This window comes from Choloepus didactylus, chromosome 1 (genome assembly GCF_015220235.1).
Source record: "Choloepus didactylus isolate mChoDid1 chromosome 1, mChoDid1.pri, whole genome shotgun sequence".
In the NCBI taxonomy this organism is placed as follows: Eukaryota; Metazoa; Chordata; class Mammalia; order Pilosa; family Megalonychidae; genus Choloepus; species Choloepus didactylus.
In genome coordinates, this window is record NC_051307.1 from 133,559,314 (window position 1) to 133,575,419 (window position 16,106).

A 16,106-nucleotide genomic window follows, 5' to 3' on the forward strand; every position below is an offset into this window, starting at 1 on the left:
CCCTGGAGGATGGCTGGTTAGCCGGAGACGGGTAAGATTCCTCAGGGAAGGAACAACCTAAGACGGGCACAGTTGCAGAGAGGCCATCAGGAGAAAACTTGGGGGCCAACAGAGGTGGGGCACAGAACCTCACCCCCCCAGTTTCACAGGGATCTGAACCATCACCCCTTTTAAGGGAGGTCTCCTGCCCCCATGGCTACTTTGTTTCCCACACCTGGCTCAGATCGGAACCAAGGTAGCAGACAGAGACCTGGCCAGCAGCTAAAATAAAAAGAGGGATATGTGGGAAAATAGCCTGAGCTGGGAGTGCATCCTTGATGTGCTCGGGGGTGCAGAATATCCAATCCTGCCCGGACGGAACACTGTCCAGGGCAGCACCCGCATTGTTGCTACAAGAAGCGTAGCCTGTCCCTGACTTCCCTATCTTACCAACTTCTTTATCCTGCCTTCTCCAGCCTGTTACTAACTCCCTAATTTCTGTGGTAAAATGAAGCCAATAAATATGATGTGAAGCAAGCGGAGGTACTCTTTGCCTTCAAGGCTCTGAGTGCCCTGCTCCCAGAACTTTATATTTTGTGTCCATGTTTCATTCCTGCGCTGCCCTGTCAGCAATATAAGTCTCCCCTCACCACACCATACCCACACACACTGTGAGCCTTACCTCCTGGTGGTCACACCCTTGCCTGGTCCTGTGAATCTTGAATGGTCCTGTGCTTGCTTTTGACTAATAGAATGTGGCCAAAATGGCTTTCAAGGCTAATTTTGCCTTGCAGCTTCTGGCTTGGTCTCTTAGAATGCTGACTCTGATGAAATTCAGATCAACTGGCAGGGGCAAGAGTGGAAACTAATTTGCTGATGCAAACAAAAACCATCAGTACAATTCCCTGACTCGGACTGACTTACTGAGAACTATACTCTTTTGAGAAGTGAGGATACAGGCTGTCTGTCAAAAACACATTTGTCTGTAGACTAGATGATACCCATTGAGAGTCTTCTTGTGGGAGGTGGGGTGGTCACTGTTAGAGTAAACAAGACACGGTTTTGCCCCACAGAGCTTATGAGCTTAAATGGATGAGCTCAAGCCCAGAGAAACTTATGATACAGAGACCAGATGACCACAGAGATTACACACAGTATTACATATTCTTGGTTTATTTCTGTTATTAAACTGGATCTGGGCACTTATACCAGGTATGCCCACTATACTGGTTTGGATGTATTATGTCCTCCAAAACACCATTATCTTTGATGCAGTCTTGTGTGGGCAGGAAGCATATTGGTGTTGATTGGGTTGGAGACTTTTGATTGGATGCTTCTGTGGAGATGTGAACACTCAACTGAGGGTGAGATCTTTCATTGGCTAATTTCCATGGAGGTGTGGGCCTTGACTGGTTTACTAGAGCACTATATAAGCTCAGACAGAAGGAGCAAGCTTGCTACAGCCAAGAGGGACAATTTGAAGAATGCACAGAAGCTGAGAAACTGAGAGAGTAGCTGCAGATGAGAGACAATTTGAAGATAGCCGTTGAAAGCAGACTCTTGCTCCAGAGAAGCTAAGAGAGGACAAACACCCCAAGGGCAACTGAGAGTGACATTTTGAAGAGGAGCTGCAACCTAGAGAGGAACGTCCTGGGAGAAAGCCATTTTGAAACCAGAACTTGGAGCAGACGCCAGCCACGTGCCTTCCCAGATGACAGAGGTTTTCCAGACGCCATTGGCCATCCTCCAGTGAAGGTACCCAATTGTTGATGTGCTACCTTGGACACTCCATGGCCTTAAGACTGTAACTGTGTAACCAAATAAACCCCCTTTATAAAAGCCAATCCATTTCCGGTGTTTTGCATTCCTGCAGTGTTAGCAGACCAGAACACCCACCTAAATGTAGTACACTCCTCCTGCCTTTTATCAAATGTTCTTAAAGCATACACTACAAAACCCTGTAGAAAGCATCACTGCTTTTACTAGAATTATCCACGGTAACTCAAAACTGGCCCAAACTCCAGAGAGACCAGAGCTTTACTGCTCTTTGAGTGATGCTAGTCTCCAACTCAATCCATCACAGGTTAGGAAGCATCTACCCCTACATGCATCTGAGGTAGGAGGTGCCAGAATGATGCAGACGATTACTCCAGCCCCCTGGTGAGTGGATTTGTCTTTAAAGGCTCACAGCTACTGTCATAGTGCCTTGCACTGAAAGCTTACAACCACCCAGTGGAGTAGAAGGGACAGTTGACCAAAGCATTTTACACTGATTCCTCAGAGATATCAACACTGTGGTCTGCTTGTGTTACTTTCCATCACATTCCCCTATCCTATCACCTTGACAGCACTTGCTATCATCGGAAATGATCTTGCCTACCTGTTTGTCTCCTGCTCAGAATATAAATTTGGTAGGGGCCTTGGCTGTCTTGTTCACTGCTCTGTTCTTGGTACCTCAGACATTGCCTTGCATAGCCCTGTGAATCAAATTTATGCTCTCACAGGCTGGTTTCCATACCCAGGGCTGGTCACAGTATCCCACCCATGACACCTTGGGGATACTTCACCACAAGTAACATCTTGTGGGAGTGTTTATCTTGTTTGCACATTGGTCTTGTGTAACCTGTGTTCTCCTTGCAGGTATCCAAGGCTTTCTCCTCCAAAGAGTTGTAAAGTGTCACTCCACAAATTACTATCAACCACAAAAGGGGTAAAAGGACTTTTATAATAGAGAAATCTGGAGGACACTTACATAACCTGGTGATCATTCATATTGGGACAACCTAATATTACGTGCTTAATATTATGTACTTCCTGTTGGGAAATAATATGAAGAGTGAAGAGCGTGACATTACATATGAAGGAGTCAAGCCTCTAAACCCTCCTTCCAGTTTACAGGAAATGCAGGAGCTAGAGGAAAAGTTAAATGATACCAGGAGGAAAAAAAAGATAAATTGAGAATGTGGAACAATCTACCAGATAACTGGCCTAGACTTTTCAAAACATTATTAATGCCATGAAAACAAAAAAAGTGGGGGAACTTTGCTACACTGAAAAAGACAAAAGATATGACAACAAAAGCAATGCTTGAATCTTATTTGGATGATCTTTCGACAAAACCAGTATATGACTTTTTTTGACAATTGGGAAAATTTGAATATGGACTGGATATTAGATGATATCAATTAACACATATTAAGTCCCTTAGGTGTGATAATGGTGTGGTTGTGTAGAAAAATGTCTTTATTGTTGGAAAATGCAGATTGAAGTATTTAGGAGAGAAAAAGCAATAGTGACCAAATGGTAACAGTTACTGAATCTTTCAGGTCTCATTTCCTGAGAGCATGGTGGGACGGCCCTGGGACTCCAGTCATACAACAGATGACTGTAACCGACATATGGATTCTGGAAGGGGAACGCGCATTCCTTCTGAGAGAAAGAACTCTCCACGTTTCTTTTTTCCTTAATAGCTCCTGTGTGGATTTTAACAAGTAAACCCTTCCAGAACTGTCTCCAGGCCGTGCATTTACGCTGCTTCAAAATGCGGCAAGCAGGCCTAAGGGAGCGCGTCTCTAAATGGAAATCCTAATCCCAGAGGTTTGCTACTAACCTCCAGAAAGTCGCCTAATCGCTTCCAGCCTCAACTGTAAAATGGGTATGACAATTCCACCGCTTGGAAAGCAAGATGATGGCGAGGATCGAGACAGCGTGCGAAGGCCAGCGGGCAGGCCTGCCGGTCTGCCTGGGGCCACGGTCCCGGGGCGCAGAACCGGCGCGTGCGAGGGGGAGAGGGGCGCCCGTGTCGGGCGTGTGTTTTGCGCGCACCCGGCCGTGCGTGCGGCTGCGGGGAGGCTGCGTGTGCGCGCGGGGAGGGAGCACCGGCGGCCCGCGTCAGAGCAGGGTGTTCGCCGCCCGCGGGAGGTGAGTGTGAGGAGGGGGAGCTGGTACCACCTGGAGGCCGTGAAGATCCGGGGCTGGGGACGGGCGTGGTCCCGGCACCGGCCTCTCCCGGGAAGTGAGCCCTCCTCGGCAGCCCGACACAGCCTGGAGCGGCGAGGCCGGCTAGCGGGCAGGGAGGCGCCGCCCACTCCCTCGGCCTGCTTCGGAGCGTGGTGGTGTTAAGCCCGCAGTCGCCGCGCCCTGGGGCTCGGGCCTCCGCGACCAGCAGGCGCCCGGCTCTGGTGGGCGCGGGAGAAGCGGCCCGGCGGAGCTGTGGAGGGCGCCGAGGAGCCCTGAGCGCCTGGTGGGCCCAGGCCGCGGCGCCCATCCTGTCCCCGGGCGCAGTCCCTGCCTCTCCGGGCCGCTCAGGCGACCGCCGAACCCGGGGAGCAGCCCTGGGCGCATTTGCTGCGGCGGCGGAGGAAGAGAACCGGGAAGGTGTTTCTGTGTTGGTGGACCCCGGACAGGCTCAGGGCGAGCGCATTCCCCAGGTGTTGGGGAAGGGCCCGGGAACCGAATTGTGGAAAGGTGCTTTATGGGGAGCGATCGCGGGGAATGTGGACCTAAGGGTAATGGGTGAATTCGGCAGAGAGAGGAAACCCAGAGAGGCTAGGGCCTTACAGATTTATAAGAAGGGGTCTTAAAGAGCCTGTAAGGCATTTTAAAAGAAATCTTGAAAAGGTGCGGTGAAGTCGCACATTCCCAAGCATTAAGGAGAGATGCTAGCAACAGCCACGGGTAATCGGTTAATTCCGTATTCCTTCTCTTCTGCCCACTGCTGACCTAAGCAGGTTTTGTTTCCTCTTTATTATGCAGAGTGCTAGCGTTTAGGAGGTGGCTATCCTTGTCAGGCAGAGCTATCAAGTAAGAAATTACCAGACCCCCTCCTCTTTTCCACCCGTTTTCAGAGGTAAGGAAGATTTGAGTTTGCAGTCTTCAGCTGGGAACAAGTTTGCGTTTTAGCTTTCCGTGGAGGTTTATACAGAGGCAGGGAGCTGAGTTTGGCTTTCAGAATGTGTTAATGCTTGATTAAAGCACAGAGGATTGTATTAGTATAAACAAAGGAATTACTTAACACTAAAAGATAAGAGTCTGTGACACTTTTTTTTCTTAGGCTAGACGGTTCATTCAAAGGAATAACCATTGGACAACTCCAGCTCTGAAAATAGTCTGTTATCAAAACAGTAGCCAAATAAATTCCAGATTAGATACATGAGATCATTTTATAGCCAAGGAGGGGGAAGAGAGGATCGAGGCTAAAACTGAAGAGTGTTGATTTAATAACTTGTCCTTACTGCAGCTTGCTAGGATAAAACATTGATTTTAGATGTCATAGTGCAGGATGTTGTTAAATTATGACTGAGATGCACACTCTTTCTGTTCTTCTGTTCAATAGTTCACAGCAAATCTGAGTGTTTTAACTAAAGCATGGAATACAGAAAACAAAAAATGTCAGCTAATGTTTTAATCTCATTTGAAATTCTACAGGTAAGTTCATCTTATTTTTAATTTAAAAATTACTGTAATTGGTTAAAATGTCCATAATAGTCTCCTTTACAAGATTTAAGTATCATTTACTTAGCTACAATTGTTATGTATATTCTAATATATTTCTTTCTACAAATGTTTAGAGGAGGTGCAAGAATTAAGTTTTGTTGCACCAATACATATTTTTAAACTGTATTATTATTAGAATACCATGGCACTTTAGGAAAACATAATAACTATAGAAACTTAATTCAATAGTCATATTTACCTTTAAGTTCCAATTCAATTCTCTTTACTCCTAAGAGAATGCTGCAGTGGATACTTTCTTCTCTTTTCTTTCCCCTTTGGATGATTTGGCTTCTCTGTGTCCAAACTCCAGCTACCTTCTGTCCACCATAAGATGATACAGGTGGAATCCCATCTTAGGAAATACCTTTATCTGTTTCACAACTATATAATGTCCAGGTCAAATATGTTTTCCTGTTGCAGCTCTAGCAGCTATTGTTTCTCATCACTCCTCACTGTAGCCACACTGCACAGCCTCATGGATGAGGTCAAGCATCTTTCAAGTCAAACAGGATTCTCTTATTTGACCTTACACAGCAGATGCATTAACACGTTGCAGTGCATTTAGCAGCAGGCTGTTTAGCAAACATCTCTTTTGAGACTGATTATGAGCAATAGTTTTATTTTAATAAAAAGTTCATATTATAAATGTGGATTTGTTTTGGCAAGAGGGCTGTTGGCACACTGTGAATTGGAGCGGAAGGGAAGATGAAGGGTTTGACTTCAAAGCATGGCAATTTGTAGGTGAGGCAGAGATCAAGCCACAGAACAGCTGTAGATGGAAGCTGCAGGATGGAAGATTTAGCTGGAAAATTTTGACTAAAGCTCTGAGAAATTAAGGAATAAAACCCAGAAAGCTAGAATAGATTATCAAAGTTTCCCATCCCATGTGTGTCTGACCCTGATCGCAGGTAGTTAACCAGGGAGTCAAGGCTTTTTGTTGTCATCAGATGGCATGCACAGCCCAGTTAATACCTATCAGCACTGCCTGGACTCCAGGAATCATTTCATTTAGGGCACATGTTACTAGCACTAGGATCCCTTTTCAGTAGCATGGCCCTTTGGGGTCCTGAGGAAATATAGAGGAGGGAGATTTTACTGATGCCCTAAAGTATGCTGTGTCTTGAGGTTAGAATAGACAACTCCAGGCCTGCCACTTAATTTTGCAAATAAAGTTTTATTGGAACACAGCCACACCTATTCACTTGGTATTGTCTGCAGCTTCTTACTGGGAAGAAGCTGGGATAGAGACCACGTGGCCTACAAAGAAAATATTTACTATCTGGCTCTTCTTTAAAAGAGTTTTCCAATCCCTGGGCTTGAACTCCAGAGTTGTCCATTTTGAACAGTCTCCAATAAGTTAGAGTAAAGAAGCACTGCTCTTGTTAAAACGTTTCCACAAGTCTGCAGCCACTTACCCTCATCTTACAGTGAGGTCTCTAACCACTTCATGTCTCCTATCTGGAACTATATTTGGCCTCTGTTTTGGTAACATACTTTGTTTTCAAGGATGGGGTCATACACTTTTCTAGTGTAAAAGAAAAAATTGTCATTGACTCTTATCGTAGTAGTCTATAGTTCCCTTTCTTAGACTGATACAAGTTCTATAAGTTACGCTTTTATCAGACATCAACACATTCTGAGCACAAATTCCTCTCCCATTGATGGACTCTGACCACTGATTTGGACACATTTGAGCTATGCTTGTGGTGATTAGTCTGAAACTAAAGTCCTGAACCTTCCTCGTATTCCCCATCAAGTGCCAGCACCCTGAGGGCTGGCTTGTCTGTCTTCTCCACTGCAGCCTTTGCAACAGGTCAGCCATACCAAACGGATGAATAAATGAAATACCCCCACATAACTAAGGGGAAGGTTATTGGTCAGTTAGCTTGACAGATAAGAATGACAAAGATCTGCTATATTAATCTAGGGTAACAATGGGAGGAAATATTAACCAGAGCAGCTTCCCTTGCCACCTTCCTCCAATGGGTGTAGCTGTTTGTAACAAAATGGAAACAGAAAGCCCGGCTTTCAGACCAGTTCTGCTGCTCTCCTGCCTGTCTTGTATGATCTCTGCTCTAGTTTTCCTAGCTTCCCCAGGCCCCATCATTCCTATCGCCTCTTCCCATAGGCTGCTCTGTTATGTGGCACTCTCTGGGACTGCACAGTCCTGGGCACAGAGGTGTGTCCACTTTTGCTTCATTTTCTTCTCCTTGCCCAGGAATCTCAGGAGGGTGTGGGATTGAGTCTGTGGTTGGACTCTCCCACAGACACTGTGTTCTGGTGGAAGGAGCACAGTACAGCATTTGGAGTTGAAGGCCTAGGTTTAGGTTCCAGGTCTGCCTATACCTGGACTGGAGATTTTGAAAAATCCCTGAAAAGTGGGATTGATGGCAACACTCATTTTATGGTGGTATAAAATGTGTTTTGTAAACTGCCATAGAAGAGCTATGGACTTACACTCCAAACCCTACTTTCCCTTAAAAAAAAAAAAAAGAAAACAAAAAACAAAACAAAACAAAAGCCTTAAAATGCTAATATGTACTGCAAATTATTAAGTGTTTTTAATTGGATAAAAATGAATATATGGCAGGAGCAAAGTGACAATTGTAGCTAAATGTTCCTTCCCATGTCCTGCTGTTTTTGGCTGTTCCTCATTTGTCTCAGTCCAAATACCCCACATGCCACAGCCCAATAAATCTCTAAAACATCCCCATATACAGGATTTTTTTCCCCTCCAAGAAACTACATTATTTGGAAGCAGTATATCATATGTTTTATTTAAATATAATTTTAAAAACTCAGATGTCTTCTACCTTGGCACACTGAGGTAGGAGACTTCTATTTGATGTGGCTTGAATGAAAGAAATTCGTCCATACGTCTCAGAATACACCTGCAGGTGGTACTGCTGCAGCCAGCAGGGGATTCAAAGGAAGAATCAGGAAATGGTAATGCAATATTAAATATTTATATTCACTGTATGCATAAAACTGTACAAAAACCACAGCAAGTTGTGGTTAGTGTAGGGTTTTTTCCTTAAATTCAGCAAATACATTAGATTCATTCTTAAAAATTGAAGAATTTTTTTAAGTATGCAAAAATGATGCTTTTTCTTTATATTACATTTTAAATAGTATAATAAGGAATTAGCCTCCATAACCATAAGGAATTAATAATAAAGAATTAACCTCCATAATATTCCTGAGAGTAGCTTGAAGATTTCCATTGTCAGGGAGCAGTCCATTCTAGTAATCGATTAGTTTTTGTTTTGTTGTTCTATTTTATGTAGAACCTCTCACTAGTTTTTATCTCTGGGTCCCCATTTACCTTCTGGAATCACACTGACCTACTGTTTAGAATATTTGAAAGTATCATGGCCCTTCTAAGCCTTTATTTCCCAAGCTGAACAACCCCAGTTCCTTCATCTACTCCTTCCTTAACTCCTTATGGGAGATGGTAAACCAGACCCTTCACCAACTGGGTCACCCTCTCAATTAACTCCAACTTGTAAGGTGACTCTTTTAAAATGGAACACGTAATGTGGTTATGGGATTACAACCCCTTTTGCCCAGACACTGTTTTCTGTTTCTTGAACCCAAAAGTGTATTATGGTTTTTGTTGGTATGTGTCGTGTGGGTTGTGGGGTGGGAGGAGACATACAGTGTTAACTTGTAGACTGTCTGTTAGTACTGTCATTTCTTCCTTCGACAGTTTCTTGAAGAGGGCTTTCTGTGAGCCAAGCACTGTGCTAGATTCTGGAGAAAGACACAGCGGTGAGCAAAAGGAGCATTGTCTCTGCTCTAGAGGAGCTAGAGATGAAAGAGCAGCTTCCCAAATTCAGTGATTTGCCTACATTCCCCCATCCATCTCTATCTTCCGATTCCCATTATTCCTTTACATCACTGCCCTTCCTCATATTGAACTTGTAGTTTAAAACCTTGACATCTTTTTTGTTTTGTTTTTATTTATCCTATTTATTTTTGTTTTGGTTTGTCTTCAACATCTTTTTTAACTTAGGCTGCTGTTAAAACAGTTCCCCATCCTGCTCTTGTGCACTTGGTTTTTGAAGTTTGATATAAGTCAAAAAATTCATTCCTGTCATATTTCATCTTGCTTTAGCCATATTCCAATCCATTGAAAGCTTTTTGGATCATAATTACATCTTCTAATGAGTTTTCTATTTTTCCTGATTTTCTTTTCTACAAAATCAAATAAGCCTATGTTCACCTTTGATAAGACGTATTAAACAGGAAAAGGCTAACATAGGCCTGTGATTAACCCTAGAGATTTTCTCTCAGGTTGATGAAGGTGCTCTAATCCCCCTTAGAACATAAGCATAAGGGCAGGTCTGTGGCTGTTTGGGTCAATAATGTATTCTCAGAGTCCAGCCCAAGCCCAAGCAGAGTGTATTGAATAAATAACTGCATGAAAAACACACTGGCTGTGATTGACCAATTTTGAAACCAGCTAGTAACCTGTCATCCAGTTCACATTTTGCCAGTTTGTTCACAAGGCCCTCTCAGTGCCCTGCCCACTTCAGAGAAGCCTAATTCTTGTTTGTCATCTAACACTTCTCTTTATCTTCTGGTCTAGGAAACCTCTTGCAATTGGAAATAGGGTTAGTGAATCTCTGCTGGCTCCTGATGGTCGTTGCTTTTGTGTCTTAGTGTTCACTGATGTTTACAGAAGCTCAGTAGCTTATTCAGGGTTATTTGGAATATAAATTTATTCACATATTCCCTTCAGCAATCCCTCCACTGCTGAAAAGTGTTACTTGGAAAGGAAGACTGGTTGAAAACTGTCTGGATGAGGCTTGGAAAGAACTGCATATGATTTGTATAGAGACTAAATGGTGTTTGCAAAGAGAATTTCCTTTTGTTTAAAGTTTCTGGTTTACCTTTATCAGCTTTTCATACTAGAGGAAGGATAGAAGTGCTTAACTACTCAGAGGAAGGTGTTAGGAGATCAGGCTAGAGGTATAGAAACAAGTTAGGAAGGAAGCGTTGAAGTGCGGTGGTTACAGACCAGCTTAGCAGATGAGGGTACCTCAGTTCAGAGCTCGGCTCTGCCAGCTCTGAGGCCGTGACAGATGAGCACAGCTCTAAACCTCAGTCTCCTTGGCTGTAAGATAAATTGTTATAATAATGTTATGATAATGGCGCCTACTTTATCAGGTTGTTTGAATAATGGAAATGAATGTAAAGATGGAAAACGCGTACTGCAGTGCCAGATCCAAGCAAGTTTTCAGTATTAGCTGCCACCAAAGTTGGATAAGGCAGAAAGCAAGTTGTTCTTCTTAACGTACTTTTGCTTGCTCTGATGCTGTAAAGCTTATTCCACTTTTAAGTGTTATTACATTAGGCAAAAATAGCCATTTCTGTTTATTCGTATAATAAATAACAGTTGATTCCTTATGCATCCAGCCATGAAAAATGTAACTCTTACCAGATGCACCAGTTTGTATATATATTATGTCCCCCAGAGAAAGCCATATTCTTTAATGCAGTCTTGTATGGGCATACGTATTGGTGTTGATTAGATTGTAATTCTTTGATTGAGTGTTTCCATGGAAATGTGACTCACCCAACTGGAGGTGATGACTATGATTGGATGATTTCCATGGAGGTGTGGCCCTGCCCATTCAGCATGGGCCTTGATTAGTTTACTAGAGCACTATATAAGCTCAGACAGAAGGAGCGAGCTTGCTACAGCCAAGAGGGACACTTTGAAGAAAGCACAGGAGCTGAGAGAAGAGCTGCAACTTACAGACATTTTGGAGATGGCCTTTGAAAGCAGACTTTTGCTCTGGAGAAGCTAAGAGAAGACAGATGCCCCAAGAGCAACTGAGAGTGACATTTTGAAGAGAAGCTGCAGCCTAGAGAGGAACATCCTGGGAGAAAGCCAATTTAAAACCAGAACTCTGGCACAGATGCCAGCCACGTGCCTTCCCAGCTAACAGAGGTTTTCTGGATGCCATTGGCAATCCTCCAGTGAAGGTACCCGATTGTTAATGCATTACCTTGGACACTTTATGGCCTTAAGACTGTAACTGTGTAACCAAATAAACCCCTTTTATAAAAGCCAATCCATATCTGGTGTTTTGCATCCCAGCAGCGTTAGCAAATCAGAACACCAAATAGTCACATTCCTTACATAAAGTAGCCTGATGCTGCTTGAATATCTCATACTTCAGTTTGGAAGGTCACTATATTTTGTAGTTCTGCTCCAGCTGGGAGAAATACCTATTGTAGAACTTTTGGCCATGCAAGTCTTGACCAGGAAAGAATAAGTTGTTCAGTTGTACCAAGAGAGCTTTAGGAAATCTCTGGGGGTGGGAGGAAGATGATGGCAGAGGCAGTCTATGTGTGGAGGAGGAACAAAGAAAGTCCATTTTTGGCATTGCAGTAGTAGTTCCAGTGGGGTTCTATGTGCAGGGCAGCACAACTTTAAAACTGGAAGATCCTAGAGGAAACAATCCTTGGACTCTAGGAGAGGGCTCACTGAAGGTTGATGGATTAGAATTTCTTTTTTTCTGTAATTGAGTTGTTGTGCCATATGATGAGACATTGTGGAGCTAACAGCAGGGTTTTAAATGAAACAAATGTGGGCAAGTAAGAGTAATGTAGCAGGGGAGAACCTAAGATGGCGGCTAGGTGAGACAGGGCAAAAAAACACATCCGTGAAAAATACTAGATAAAAGCCAGAAAGTGACCCAGAAAACCAGTTCCAGTGATGCACCAGCCAGACAAGGTCTGCTAAATTCACAGGGACTGTGCATTGGGTGAAACCAGGAGTCTGCATTCTGAAATGAGTGAGTGAGCTGGCTGAAAGTCCGGCAGCTTCACTGCAGTGTGGGGAAACTGTGGGTTGGTGTTTGGAGATGGACTAGTTGTTTTAAAATAAAAAAAACCCAGGAGCGGCTGCAGTTACAATGGTGAGAACTGAGCAGTGAAGCACAGCAGGAGTGGGCTGTGCCAACATCTCGGTGTCTGGCGTGGAGGATAGCCTGCTGCTGATTGTCTCGGGGCCAGGGGGCAGAGGGGAGCCAAAAGGAGAAAGAAACTGTGCCCCTTGCAGCCATCTCCCCAGCGGGCTGGAAACGCTCCTGCCCAGGGACAGAGCTATAGCCCAGAGCCACGCCAAGGGTCCCAGTGTGACAGGGAGTACTTCCTGCAGCACTGCGCACATGCCACAATATTGGCCATGGACAGTGGCCTTTAGTGCACCCACAGCTAATTGTCCTGGAGCTGGGAAGGCGGGGCTGTTCAAGAAGGGGGAAATTAACACGCCCCATTCAACCATCTTTACAGCAGGCTGGGAATGCCCCTGCACGGCCCAGGGCTTCCCTGGAGGGCTGGCGCGCACTTGTGACATGGCACAGCCTTCCCTCAGCAGAGGTCCTAGAAGAGCAAAGCTAGGAAGGAGGACCCGCTCAGAAATCCCAGGGACCCTACACCAATACCAAGGACTTGTGGGTCAGCGGCAGAGACAATCTGTGGCAAGACTGAAATGGAGGCTTAGACTCTTGCAACAGCCTTAAATCTCCAGCCAGGAACACCTGGGAGGTTTGATTATTAAAGCTGCCCTGTCTCCCTAACCACCCAGACACATGCCCCACATTCAGGGCGGACAGCACCAACAACACACCCAAACTTAGTGCACCAATTGAACCCTACGCACCACAAAGACAAAGTTGGGGAGAACTGACTTGAGGGGAATAGGTGTCTTGTGGATGCCATCTGCTGGCTAGTTAGAGAAAGTGTATGCCACCAAGCTGTAGATCTGACAAATTAGAGATCGGATACTTTTTATATACAGAAAGAACACTATCAAGTAAAGCAAATGCCTAGAGACCAAAAACAACAGAAACTCTTAAAGCATATGATAAAACCAGATGATATGGAGAACCCAAACCCAAACACCCAAATCAAAAGATCAGAAGAGACACAGTACTTGGCGCAATTAGTCAAAGAACTAAAGTCAACAATGAGAGCATGGCACAGGACATAAAGGACATGAAGAAGAGCATGGCACAGGATATAAAGGACATAAAGAAGACCCTAGAAGAGCATAAAGAAGAAATTGCAAAAATAAATAAAAAACTAGAAGAGTTTATGGAAATAAAAGAAACTGTTGGCCAAATTAAAAAGACTCTGGATACTCATAATACAAGATTAGAGGAAGTTGAACAATGACTCAGCATCCTCAAGGACCACAGAATGGTAAACGAAAGAACAAAAGAAAGAATGGGGAAAAAAAATAGAAAAAATCGAAATGGATCTCAGGGATATGATAGATAAAATAAAACGTCTAAATTTAAGACTCATTGGTGTCCCAGAAGGGGAAGAGAAAGGTGAAGGTGTAGAAAGAGTATTCAAAGAAATTGTTGGGGAAAACTTCCCAAACGTTCTACACAATATAAATACACAAAGCATAAATGCCCAGCGAACTCCAAATAGAATAAATCCAAATAAACCCACTCTGAGACATATTCTGATCAGACTGACAAATACTGAAGAGAAGGAGCAAGTTCTGAAAGCAGCAAGAGAAAAGCAATTCACCACATGCAAAGGAAACAACATAAGACTAAGTAGTGACTCCTCAGCGGCCACCATGGAGGCGAGAAGGCAGTGGCATGACATATTTAAAATTCTGAGAGAGAAAAATTTCCAACCAAGAATACTTTATCCAGCAAATCTTTCCTTCAAATTTGAGGGAGAGCTTAAATTTTTCACAAACAAATGCTGAGAGATTTTGCTAATAAAAGACCTGCCCTACTGGAGATACTAAAGGGAGTCCTACCAACAGAGAAACAAAGAAAGAAGAGAGAAATATAGAGACTTTTAACAGACATATATAGAACATTACGTCCCAGATCACCAGGACACACATTCTTCTATAGTGATCACGGCTCTTTCTCCAGAATGGACCATATGCTGGGACATAAAACAAGCCTCAATAAATTTTTTTAAAAAATTGAATTTATTCAAAGCGCATTCTCTGACCACAATGGAATACAAATAGAAGTCAATAACCATCAGAGACTTAGAAAATTCGCAAACAACTGGAGGGTGAAAATGAGGGGGAGATGAAAACATTCCCAGATAATCAAAAGCTGAGGGACTTCCTCACTAGTAGATGAGTCCTATAAGAAATGCTAAAGAGAATTGAGCAGGCTGAAAGGAAGGGGCACTAAACAATTGACAGAAACCACATGAAGAAATAAAGATTTCCAGTAAAGATCACATGGTAAATATAAATACCAATACTACTGTATTTTTGATTTGTAACTCCACTATTTACTTCCTACAGGATATAAAATACATAAACTCTAATGACAAATCAGTGGTTTTGGACTCAATGTAAAATATGTAATTTTTGACAACTACATAAAGGTGGGGGAATGGAGAAGTATAGGAACATAGTTTATGTGTCCTATTGAAGTTAAGTTGGTATCAAAGAAAAACAAGATTGTTATAGATTTAAGAGGTTAAATGTAAGCCCCCATGGTAAACACAAAGAAAGTATCAGAGAATATGACCATAGAGATGAAAAGTAGAGTATAGGTTACAAGAACAGGGGGAAGGGGCAATGGAGAGTTAAGAAATGAGTGTAGGATTTCTGTTTGGGGTGAAGGGAAATTTCTAGTGATGGATGGTGGGAAGGTGATAGCATTGCAACATTCTAAATGTGATTAATCCCACTAATGGAATGCTAGGGAGGGGTTGGAATGGGAAGATTTCCACAATTGAAAAAAAAAAAAGACAGTCTAAATAGATAATGACAATTAAATGCCAAGGATGATCCTGGATGGGATCTGAGGATGGAGGAGAGGAGGCTCAAAGGGACACAGTTGGGATAAAAGAAAGAAAAAAAAGGAAGTATAGAACGTAAGCTTTGTATCAGTGTTGAATTTCTTGAACTTCTTAGCTGCGCTTAATGGAATTGCATAAAAGAATGTTCTTGTACATGGGAAATGTATATCTGAATTATATTGTTCAAGGATGTGTGCAGCTTGCTCTCATGTTCAGAAGACAGAGCAATAAATGATGGATGATAGGGAGGGAGGGAGGGAAGGAAAGAAATGGTGGTGTGACAGGATGTTAAAGTTGGTGGATCGGGATATTCGGGGAGGGGGGTCAGGGTATGCTGGAGTTCTGTGTATGGGTTTTGTATTGTTTTTGCAACTGTTCCTGTAAGTTTGAATTTATTTCAAAATAAAATTAAAAAAAAAAAAGTAATGTAGTAATGTAGTGGGAGCACATAGTGTGCACTTTGCTAATAGCAGTACTGTCTATTTAGCTCTTGCTATGTGCCAGCCGCATCTTAAATGCTTAACATGAATTATTTCATTCAGTTCTAACAGTAGACCCACAAGGATTTATTACTCCCATTTTACAGATAAGACTGAAGCTTGAAAAGGTTACTTTGCCCAAATAGGTACAGTTTTCTAATGTTTTAATATGTACACAGATCACCTGGGAACCTTGTTAAAATGCAGTTTCTGAATCTGTTGGTCTGGGATGGGGCCTGAGGCTCTGCATTTCTAACGAGCTCCCCGATGGTACTGATGCACCACACTTTGAGTTGTGAGTACTGAGTAGTGAGTACCTGGAGCATCTCGGTGGTTCCC

General features: G+C 43.2%; 1 protein-coding gene across 5 annotated transcripts in view; it reads left to right on the forward strand.

Annotated features, from left to right (window-relative positions):
• The first annotated feature begins 3,846 nt into the window (after positions 1–3,846).
• The window catches only part of B3GALNT1 (beta-1,3-N-acetylgalactosaminyltransferase 1 (globoside blood group)), a 32,857-nt gene continuing 20,597 nt past the window's right edge, over positions 3,847–16,106 (forward strand). For 2 of the 5 annotated variants that reach the window (XM_037841542.1, XM_037841529.1), the window contains exons 1-2: positions 3,847–3,900; positions 5,315–5,406. The gene's annotated coding sequence lies outside the window, so the exon portion shown is untranslated. Of the gene's footprint in view, positions 3,901–3,955; positions 4,447–5,314; positions 5,407–16,106 lie in introns of those variants that run through there. The other 3 variants (XM_037841535.1, XM_037841522.1, XM_037841550.1) reach the window with 2 other exon arrangements.